Below are 11,227 nucleotides of genomic sequence, written 5' to 3'. Positions count from 1 at the left end.
CAAATGATTATCATGACCCGTTGGCTCTTCAATTTATGGAGGAGTTTTCTATTGGCTTTTTAATTTTTTTTAATATTTTTATTACGAGGCTTGCTTTTTAAAGAAATTTATTAGACTGAAAAGATGAAAAATTGTATTTAATTTTGGTTTTAATTGATTGGAAGTTAATAGCCCTCCTTTTTCATAGATAATTTTTTTCCTTTTATTTAAATTTTGGAGTAAAGGTCAGTGGCGCCAATTAAAAAAAATGGGGAAGAGAATTTATTTTTCGATATCTAGAGGAACATTTTTTTTTCAATTTTTCAATGAAAATAGTCAAAACATTGTAATTTAACAAACAGAGGGGGGGAGGGCAACTGTCAACCCTGTTCCCCTCACCCTGCCAAATGACACCCCAGGTAGAAGTTGGAATCTATTGTGGATATGAAAGCTGTGAAAGAATTTCTTCCTTAGCTCTAAAAATGATGTAAGTTAAAAACAAAATCAGCACTAATTAGCGATGAAACCACTATAAACGTTTTAGTTTTTGATAGCTAAAATTTATTGGATTTTTATCAATATATGACTTTATTAATACATGTTAATGTTAGAAATTGGGAATTGAGTTCACGGAAAGACTATAATATATATTTGAGTTGTGCCCAATTAAAGAGCATAATTTTCACTTATGCCTTCTGTTGTGTGTTTTACCGCAATTTTTTTTTCGTAAGTATCTTTTATCGGTATCGAAGCTTGTATGCAAACGATGAGATTGGTTTGATAAAGGCAAGCTACTCAACTGTTTGGATGAAATGAAAAAAGAAAGAAAAAAAATCAAGTCGTATTTTTTATTATTAGTGTCTACAAATTTTTTACCAGCATCAAACTGAGGAAGCCAGAAAAAATTTGCTAAAATTTATTTCGGGAGGTGTTGGCACATTAGAAAACAATCACCAAAACTTGTGAATGAATAAAAATGAAACTAAAAAGTGCTACTCATATATTTGGAGGTACCCAGCTCTAAATGGGTGCCTGGAGAAATCTGGGAAGGTCGGCAGAAAGGGTGTGCGAAAGCACAGGATGGTTGACCCCCAACCCTCATTGCACTTCCTGACTGAAGGACGACGAAACGGAGATCAGCACCGCCGGTTTGGATCTTAAGGGTATAGTGCCGTCTTACTTACTTACTTTACTCACTCATATTTCTAGTGTTAATGTATTTTATAAACGCCTTTTAACGGACTTTCTCTGCTTTTTCAAAAAGCACTCCAAAAAATTTGGTAATTTGTGGGATTAGACCATTTAAGTAATTTTGGCATTAATAATTAGGCCAATGAGATAATTTGGTAATTTTTTGGAATTAGGCCAATGAGGTAATTTTGGCATTAATAATTAGGCCAATATTGTAATTTGATAATTTTTCGGGATTAGGCCAATGAAAAAGCCTTTAAGAGGGGAGTAAGAGGGATAAGTCTTGATTAATTTAAGCCACCGTCGCGTAGCTTAACCACTTTGACGAGCTATCAATTTATAATAATTATATTATAAGCGTTATGTATATATTATAAGTGTAATTATAAATTTTAGCTGACCGAAATTAAAATACTCTTAGAAACAGATATAAATTATCACAAAATCTGGTAAAATTCGAGCAATCAGACACTTAAGCCGGGAAAAACGAACTATCTTTCTATCTGGTCTTTTCTATTATCAGTTCGTGGTAACCCCTTCTAAATAGTAACTGAAACTCTAAAAAACGGTATTTTGATACCAATATATACATCAAAAGAATTAGATTTTTATGCTAATTTTAAATATATAAGTTTCATCAATTTTAGTCTTACCCATCAGAAGTTACGATCCTGAGGAAATGTGTGTTATCTGAGAAAAAAGGGGGAAACACTCCCTAGAAGTCATAGAATCTTGATGATTCTTCAAGAAGTGACATTAAAACTTAAAACGAACAGAAATTATTCCGTGTATGAAAGGGGCTGTCCCCTCCTCAACGCCCCGCTCTTTACGCTAAAGTTAGACTCATTCTCACAACTTTACATTTTAAAACAATAAAAACTTTAGCTTAAAGAGCGAGGCGTTAAGGAGGGGACAGCCCCTTTCATATACAGAATAATTTCTGTTCGTTTTGAGTTTTAATGTCGCTTCTTGCTTTTAGTTCAAAAAACGTTTTAACTTTTTTTTAAAATTTAATTTCTAGCAAAAGTTGACACCAACCTTAATTACATAAGAAATTTAATACTCTCACGACACCAAAAAGGTTGAACAACAGTATTCTGAACTATGAGTAGTCGTCACGGCTATAGTAGAGTAGCTCTTACTTGTCCTATTTTAAAAGTTTGTATTTTTGCATTATAATTAATTTATAACATTATAATTTATAAAGTTATATTCAGTATATTTTACAATTATACTATTATTTCTTAACTAGTCTTTATCCGTTACATATTAGTCGCTGCAAGAAATCAAAGGCAAAGATGATGGTATTTGTAATGAAAGGAGCATGGGTACTCTTTCATCAACCCCTGCTAGAAGACCTCTTGGCCTATTCATGAAAGGGAAAGTAGACTTACTTACTTAGACTTAGGTCCTCCCACGCCTGAGGGCGCATAAGGCAGCAACAGTGGTTCGCCACGACGACTTGTCCTGAGCCTTCGACCAAAGCTCCTCCATCGAAGACCTCGCCAGCTTCGCCTCCTTCTCTAACATCCTGCCAACTGTCATTTTGGGTCTCCCTGACTTGCGGAGGCCGGGGGGTATCCAACACCATATGTCATGAGGTAGCCTTCCATCACCCATTCGCACCATGTGCCCCCAATACATCCATCGTCGCTTTCTAATGGTATCAAGGATGGGGGTATGATTTGTTATGGTATAAATCTCATCATTTCTTATTCTCTCAGTCCAATGTATATTCAAAATATATCTTAAGCAGTTATAGCAGAAGATTAAACATATATATATCTTCTGCTTAACATATATGTTAAGCAGAAGATACCTCAACGACTGGTCTTGGTGTATCCTTCTTGAATGATGACAAAAGCTTTAGTGTCATTGAAGCAACGTCATTTTCAATTGATAAGTTTTTTTTTAGATTGTTCTCATAATTCTTTCTCTTTGCATGGGCCACTGGGGGACGGGGGTATCCTTCTTCCCAAGTGAAGAATATAAATAATAATTTTCTATTAATTACACTGTTTTTAATTTGCGAAAATAAATCGGGTACCTCTGTGAAGTTGTTCTTTTTCTGTTTCTGACATAACGACTAATCTTGCATTTCGCTTCTGCTTGAGCCCGATATTGTTGAAGCAAGGCTTGTTTTCTCGTAGTGGTGAGGCAAGTGGTAAGGCGAATGCAGTTAAGTGGTAAGGCAATGCAGTTAAGTCGAATGATTGATTGATCGAACGGATGATAAATGTTATACCGAGTTTTTTTCTAAATGTTGGGTTTGCTTGCGAAATGTGTCGATTTTTTTTTTTTTGCAAAAAGCAAAAATAAGCCAAGCCCTGAATAGGCTGTGCAACTGGTAGTGATTTTAGCTAATTTTGAATCATATGATAGGCAGCGCAGTAGCGCTGTTTAATTAAAGAGCGATTTGGTTAGAATGTAATATTTATTTATATTTTGTTTGTTTGCTTGTTTAAACCAGGGCACTTTGTATCGAAGGAGCTGTCGTAGAAACTTTGAAAAGGGCTTAGTCGATTGGAAATTGAAAGGGCTACTGTGCTTTTTGATAGTCGAAAATGATTGGAGGGAGGGCAACTAACCCCCTCCCATGCCCACCGTATCCTCAAACACGTCCAATCAAAATTTTGAGATAACCATTTGTTTCAACGTAGTTGAAAGGTCCTGAAAATATGTCTTAAAGGATGACAGCCCCCCCACCCCCACAGCTCTCAGGGCAAGGATTGTAAGTTATGCCCCGGGGGCACGTAAAGTTTATATAGAAAGGAGGGGGCCTTTGGGTGGGTAGTGAGAAGTTCTAGTGCCCTTTTTAAGATTCAGAGTTATAAAAGGGTGGGTACCCCCCCCCCTCCACACACACCTTTTATTTCTGCGAAGTACACGGATAGAAATTTTGAGATGGCGATTTGTTGTTGTTGAAACTTCGAAAAACTTATTCGATTTGAAATTCAAGGGGCTAGTGCCTCTTTTAACCGTCAAAAGAGATTGGAGGACAGCTAGCCCCCCTCCCACGCCCACCATTTCCCCAAACCCATCCAATCAAAATTTTGAGACAGCTATTTTGTTCCGCGGTGCTAAAAGGTCTGGAAATTATGTCTTTGAGGATGACAACCCCTCAAAGTCCTCAGAGCAAGGGTTGTAAGTTATGCCCTAGGGGTATATAAATGGTTTATAGAAAGGGTTGTTTTATGATCTTCGGAGGGGGCTCATTGAATTGGTAATCAGAAGCTCTAGTACCCTAGATTCAAAGTGATCGGAGGCCGTATACCCCACCCTCCCCCCTCCAACACCTCGTATTTTCCCGAAATGCATCTGATAAAAATTTGAGATTACCATTTGTTGTCGTAGAAACTTCAAAAAAGGCTCATTCGATTTGAAATTGAAAGCGTCTTTTTATGCAGTCAAAAGTGATTAGAGGGCAACAAGCCCCCCCCCCGCCTCCCTCCAAGCCTGTCAATTCCCAAAACACATCTAATCAAAATTTGAGATAGTCATTTTGTTCAGCGTAGTTGAAAGGTCTAGAAATTATGTCTTTGAGGACGACTCCCCCCCCCCCATAGCCCTTAGCGCAAGTGTTGTAAGTTATGCCCCTAGGGTATATGAGGTTTCTTATGGAAAGGGTGGTCGTATAAACTCCGGAGGGGCTTATTGGATTGAAAATCAGATGTTCTAGTTCACTTTTTAAGATTCAAAGTGATCGGGGGTAGTCGCCCCAATATGCGTCGCATTTTCTACAAATGCTTATGGAACTGGTAGTTGTATAAATTTTGGATCGGATGGAGCTCATTTGATTGGAAGTTGGAAGTTTTAGTGCTCTTTTTTAAGAGTCAAACGTAAATCGAGGGCAATCAACCCTCCCCCATAAGCCTATCATTCCCTAAAACATTTCTGATCGAAATTTTAAGAGAGATGTCATGTTCAGCCTTGTTGAAAGGTCTAGTAATTATGTCTTTGAGGATGCCAACCTCCCCACAGTCCTCAGGACAAGTGCTGTAAGTTAGGCAAATCATTCATTTTTTACACATTGTATATGTTATTGATAAAGGTATGCAGGTTAGAATTTTACTTTCCAAGAAGACGAAAATTTTCAGGTGAGCCTTTCAGAGAATATTGAGGGGAGAATTGAACTAAATCAAAACCCGTTATGTTTATACGGATTGTCAAAAGGGTGCAATACAAGAATAACTGAGTATATTAATTTGGAAAGTTCAGGAAATGATAAGGGAGGTGATAAAAAGGCAATATTTACATGCTGCCAATAGTACTACAACTACCACCAATACTACTACTACGCTACTCCATTTACAGTATTATGGGGAGATTTGAACTAAATCAAAAGACGCTAAATGAATGGACATTGTCAAAATAGCATATCTCAAGATTTGATTTGGGAATTAAGTTGCAACTTTACGAGAATACTTAAAAGGGAAGATTATCTTACCAAAAGGCAATATATGCACACTACCGCTACATGTACTACTACTACTATTGCTTATGTTGCAACTACTTGTACTGCTAAGAGCATTGAGATGAAACTTTCAAGAAGTATATGAATATACAGGTTATCAAAAGGACATATCAGCAGTGTCCTAGCAATGGCTAATTGTATTAAGTTGAAACTTCTAGGACTGTATGAGAGGGATCTTCTACTGGCCAAAAGGCGATATATTAATACTACTCCTGGTAGTATATATATCCCAGGCTGAAAAGGGTTCAGACTGAATAAATAGTTTAGGCTGGAAGAATGCGTCGATAACACTTATTTTATTTTAGTGTTTGTATGAAACTACAATGTAGCCAGGATTCGGGGGAGGGGTGGGGGTGAGAACACTGCAGATTGAAAAACAACCACTTTTGAAACCTTTAGATCTGTAAACTATGCTATTCCAGCCCGGGGGGGGGGCAGTATTTATTGTATCCAGTATGCAGGGGCGGGAAGGGGGGCTTAGAAGAATGGAATGAACTAATAGTTTTAGCTGGAAGAGTGTGTCTATAGCACTTATTTGACTTTAGTGCTTCTAAAAAAGAAACAAAGACCATAAATGTTGCCAGGGCCACAGGGATTGGGGTACAGGAGGAGGAGAAGGGTGCAGACTGAACAACAATCATTTTCGAAACCTTTAGATTTGTAACCACTATCTATGTTCTACCAGCCCTAATTCTAGCTAATTCTAAGAGGTGTGTGTCTATAACCTCTAGCATAAGATATTTAGGTTTTACATCTTATATTCACTCTATTAAAAGTTTATTTCACTGGAAAATTGTTTTCTAATATTTATTGCCGGTCTATATTACTCTGTATAAATGGAAAGTGCATATCTTATATTTTCAATTTTTTTTATTATTATTAAGATAAGATATTAATGATGGATACTTGATCAGTTTTCTGTTCATGATTATATATATATATAATATATATATATATATATATATATATATATATATATATATATATATATATATATATATATATATATATATATATATATATATATATATATATATATATATATATATATATATATATATATATATATATATATATATATATATATATATATATATATATATATATATATATATATATATATATATGTATATAATGTAGCTGTATAACGAGTTTTCATTTTATATATATGATGTAGAATATTATTTGGTGATCTTTGATCTAGAGGCACTGTACTTTTTTCGTTGAGCAAATGCAAACAGTCGACAAAGATGCACTAATGGAATCCTTTACTTTTAACTCAATTTCTTTGAAGTATGAGGTATATCCTTTTGATAAGAGTGAGGCGATGTGTAGGTTTTGTAACTCTGCTTCATCTTTTAAATTCAAAATATTCTCGAAACTTTCATTCCATAAGGCTTCAGTTGAGGATATGGAGCGTAATATGGAGCGTAAAGTCATACGAGTAGGAGGTTCTGATAGAAGAGTAGTCCCCACTGGCCTCGGCAAGTGTTACCAGTAGATTAAGGTGCACCAATGGAGTTCCTCACTTTCTTCCTCATTTCTGTAGAAGAATGAGTTACACCCTTTTGTTCTCAGTGCAATTAAACATAGATTTTGCAATTTCAGTTCATTCTTTTCCAAATCAAGTTTTCTACAAAATAGGTAAAAAAAATATTAACTTTTAATATTTTCAGACACATTACTATAAAGTTTCTATGTATTGTAAATCAAAAAAGAAAAATTAATGTTTAGAGTTATATTTCAATATAGAAACATATAAAAGCCTGATTTTAAGACGCAAATTCTTTTTAAGCGGACTTTTTATTCTATATATTCTTAATCAAACAGTTCGTGATAACGAACTGTAGTAAAGAGCGACCCGGCTCAATAGTAAACGATATTCTAAAAAATGGAATTTTGATACCAATAGTTACATCAAAAGAATCCTAATTTAATACTGATTTGAAATATATAAGTTTCATCAAGATTAGTCTTAAGAAAATTTGTCTCATTTTAGAAAATAGGGGGAAACACCCCCTAAAAGTCATACAATCTTGACGAAAATCACACCATCAGATTCAGCGTATCAGAGAACCTTCCTGTAGAAGTTTCATGCTCCTATCTACAAAAATGTTGAATTTCGCCTTTTTTGCCAGGTTTCTTATTGTTTTAAAAATAGAGTTAAGAGATAGTCAAACTTTAGCGTAAAGAGCGAGGCGTTTAGGAGGAAAAGCCCCTTTCATATACGGAGTAATTTCTGTTCGTTTTAAGTTTTAATGTTGCTCCTTACTTTCATTTAAAAAACTTGTTTTTTTATATTTAATATCTATATAGACTGCTTTATTCTATAGATTCTTGTTTTTATATAGATATACAGTTTCATTTATTTGGAGAAATAAATGAAAGTTTCGTTGAATCAGGGTCATTTAAACTTATCCTGAAATCGTGAACACAAACAAAATGAATCAATCGGTCAATCGAGCTTTGATTAAGCACGAAGAAAATCAGCATTAAAAATGATGCCGCAGACTTGGAAGCAAAAAAAAAAAAATTAGTATTTTAGAATGTCAAACTTCAAATATTTGGTTTCCAGGAACTTCGGCTTCTTCGGCTGGTCGTTTGCCTGAGCCCAAATCTGAAAAGCCAGGGAAAGTTCAACCCCCTGTGATAGGAAGGGTTACGAGGTCAACTACTCGGAAGCTTGGTGATGAGGACATGCCAGATAATTGCAAGCAGCAGTAATTAATGGAAGTCATTTTCTTTGTATTAGAGGAGTTTATATGCGTTGATCTCTTTGTCGAATAAGTAATTGAAGTGGTCGCGTCTTCATTTGTTTTGAATTTTGGTAATTAATAGTTTTGACTTGATAAATGATTTGAATGTAAATAAATTTTGTTTAGCATTAATTCAATGACTTTAATACCAACACCAGGTATATCTTCTTAGGGAATAATAAGCAAAATAAAATATTGAAAAAAAAAAAAAACCGAAAGCCAAAATTTGGGCTGGTTTTAAATAAAAAGTTCTAATTTTATCAAGTTTACGGTACAGTGAATTGCAAAGAGGGAAAAATAAATACTCGAATGGATTGAATTTTGATATTTCGAGTACCACAGCTCCTTCTTCTTCGGGGCCTTTATGCCCATTTACACATGAAAATTTATTACTTTGGAATTTGTTTATATTTTAAAGTTATATTTTTACCCACAATTTTCCTCACTCGGTCAAAAATATATATTGCCAATGAGCCTCGGTCAAGGATATAAAAAGCAGTAAAACTACCTGATAATGAAAACATGATACTGCTGGGTAACACCATTTCAGAGTGGGGGTCAACGGGTTTGAACTCAGCCCAATTGCACCCCAATTTTGTAAAAATATTGTACCCTCCCCCCTCTTTTCTCCCTCAAGCAAAAATCCTAGACATGGATAGAAAATTTGATTTTCACAAAAAAATCAAACAGTTGATATCGAAAATGAATATCAGAAATATCTGATTTTCAGATAGTTCACCAGCCCTCCAAACATGGGTAAAAACGTATATTGGGTTAAAGTTAAATTCTTGACGTGGGTTTAAAAAAATAAAGTTTTAAATGGTAAGACTTGAACTGTTTTGCATATCAAAAAATCAAAATTTTATCGGGTATCATGTTTTCTTTCGAAGACTCCAGACCAGCATTAACAAAGCTTTAAGGTAAAATTTACCAATTTTTCCACTAAAATCTTACTGCCACAGATTGATTTGTACCGCCTGTACAGCAGGTTAGAAATTTGCCTTAACAAGAAGAAATTTTTTTTATAAACTGAAATTTGAACAGATATCTGAGTCAGAAACGAGCAAGTAAAACCATATATACTGAAAAATTTGTATTGTGCCAAAAAGTTTTTAAATGTACGGCGTTGTGCTAGGAGCTCTAAATTATACCAAAAACGGTACAATTGTACCGTGTTTATATATTAGAGGTTTATATTTTTTATAATTTATATAGTGTATACTGTATTTATCCATGTGTGAAATAAACAAGCAACAATCAGAAAATTGAAAATGGAGCTAATTTGAAAATGTGAAAATATATTAATTTGAGCATTTCAAATGCATGATTATACCACCATTTTATGCATTTTAGCTTGTATTGCACTAACATTTTGGAAATGTTTTAGTTGCTAAATTACAAAGAAATAAACCTAGAAAGCCAAGCTCTTTTCCCTAAATTTTAGAGGGGCTACAAGTCCAAATTTACATTCAAAGCTCCCCTGAAAAGGACATGCCCCCTTTGGCCTATTTTTCCCTGTAGTTAACACTAATAACTACACTGACTAACAATATCAGCTTTGAATAAGCTACTTAGGCAAACATAAGGTATATATTCATTACAGTCTGTCAAAAATTGTCTGAGCATTACTTAAGATGTAGATAAATATTTATAGGCCAAAATTAATGTTAAGCAGCATTAAGATTCCTTTATTTTGCCAGAAAATAGCCTCCTATGCTTCATATAGCTTCAAATAACTTCAATAGCTCCAATCCATATAACTTCAAATAAGCTTACTTTGAACCTAGTGTGCGAACCCTTGACACTATAATCCTGAAATATGTCTAGCAGTTCGAAGAAAATATAATTTTTTTAAGTAAAAAAAAAAATTCAGTTTCTTTGCATGACAGAGGAAATATGGTTTAGCTTTGTAAATTTTTCCTGGGTTTTGCTATCGGTAAAGAGTCTAAGCACAGAAAATGATCAGTATTGATCATTGATCATTAAATCTACTCAGGCGCAAATAAGCCTATAGCATCTCTAGCTGTTTAAGAGTAGAACACAAAAAAGTCCCTTTCACCATCAAATGAATGAATTCACTAGGCTATAGACTGGAAGATCAAGATTACCAATATTACCACAAGCTGAGAAGTTGTGAGAATAGTGCGTTTCGTTTTAAACAACTGAATGAATTCACTAGGCTATAGACTACAAGATCGAAATTACCAATATTACCAGAAGCTGAGAAGTTGTTGGAATAGTGCGTTTCGTTTTAAAAAATTAATTGAATTCACTAGGCTATAGACTGGAAGATCAATATTACCAATATCACCACAAGCTGAGAAGTTTTGGGAATAGTGCGTTTCGTTTTAAACAAATGAATGAATTCACTAGGCTATAGACTGGAAGGTCAATATTACCACAAGCTAAGAAGTTGTGGGAATTTTGCGTTTCATTTTAAACTTCCTGGTATGTCTCTAAAAATCAGAAGTTACACCTAATGGATTCAAATCCTAGCCAAACGTTCCTAAACATAAATTCTACCCATTTAAAATAAATACTTCAGAAAAGTATTCTTGCAAAAGGTGAACAACAGAGCACCAGGAAGCAAAACGATTTGGGAAATCAAGTGTTCAACCTGTTTCTTTCAAATGTTTTCACCTTTACTTTAATTAATAGCCCTTTGTCTCTACTTCCACACCTTCACAGGAGAAAACATGGAGAATTTTTACGTAAGTCCAAGACATTTATCTTTATGAAATAAAACTTTTCTTCGCATTTAAGACTCTCCTTTTAGAAAATTATTATGACACAACCCCTTTCAAATTCTGGTGATATGCACTAATTT

The 11,227-nt window shown here is 34.5% G+C and overlaps 1 long non-coding RNA gene across 1 annotated transcript; it reads left to right on the top strand.

The window, feature by feature from the left end:
* The first annotated feature begins 883 nt into the window (after window positions 1-883).
* Window positions 884-8,532, top strand: LOC136028839 (uncharacterized). The gene is made up of 2 exons (XR_010617886.1): window positions 884-1,142; window positions 8,220-8,532. It is a non-coding gene; the product is annotated as an uncharacterized LOC136028839 (long non-coding RNA).
* The last annotated feature ends 2,695 nt before the right edge of the window (window positions 8,533-11,227 follow it).

This window comes from Artemia franciscana, chromosome 7 (assembly GCF_032884065.1).
Source record: "Artemia franciscana chromosome 7, ASM3288406v1, whole genome shotgun sequence".
Classification (NCBI taxonomy): domain Eukaryota; kingdom Metazoa; phylum Arthropoda; class Branchiopoda; order Anostraca; family Artemiidae; genus Artemia; species Artemia franciscana.
This window is presented reverse-complemented; position numbering and strand designations above follow the sequence as displayed.